The 527-nt window shown below is 54.6% G+C and overlaps 1 protein-coding gene across 1 annotated transcript in view; it reads left to right on the forward strand.

Annotated features, from left to right (window-relative positions):
• Positions 1-394: 394 nt before the first annotated feature.
• Positions 395-527, forward strand: part of PRPF8 (pre-mRNA processing factor 8) — a 36897-nt gene continuing 36764 nt past the window's right edge. The window contains exon 1 of the mRNA XM_007454214.1: positions 395-491. The gene's annotated coding sequence lies outside the window, so the exon portion shown is untranslated. The remainder of the gene's footprint in view (positions 492-527) is intronic.

Here is a 527-nt window from a genome sequence, read left to right on the forward strand (position 1 = left end):
CCCCCACCCAACGCTTGATACACTAGTAGGCATTCAGTAAATGTTGAATGAATGAATGAATGCATGAACAAAAGACTGATTGACTCGGAGTTAGTACTGCACCTCAAGTCTACATATATGAGACTAGACACAGAATAATGTGCAAACTTCGACAAATTTAGTAAAACTCTGGAAGCCTGGGCTTCTGTCGGACGGACGCGAGTCGCTGCTGAGACCCCAGAAACAGCTCCAGAAACGTGGAAGGTGGGGCTTCCGCCTATTCCGACCACACCCCCTCGCATCCAAATATTTCCGCCCGTGGATCCGCCTCCTCCGGCACGAATTGCAATTCTAACTGGTGAGCTCTCTAATCCGTCTGAGCACACAGGCGCCTACTGGGTCAACTGCTGAAACCGGGTTGCGCACTTCCTGGCTTTGGCAACGCGGAGGGGACGTCGGCGTGCCGCCATTGCCCTGCAGGGAAGCGGCTGTTTGTGTGAGGGGCTGTAGGGGTACGTGGCGGGCTTTAAGGGCCGGGCTGCGGGAGG

Source organism: Lipotes vexillifer, unplaced genomic scaffold (assembly GCF_000442215.2).
Source record: "Lipotes vexillifer unplaced genomic scaffold, Lipotes_vexillifer_v1.1 scaffold680, whole genome shotgun sequence".
Taxonomy (NCBI): Eukaryota; Metazoa; Chordata; class Mammalia; order Artiodactyla; family Lipotidae; genus Lipotes; species Lipotes vexillifer.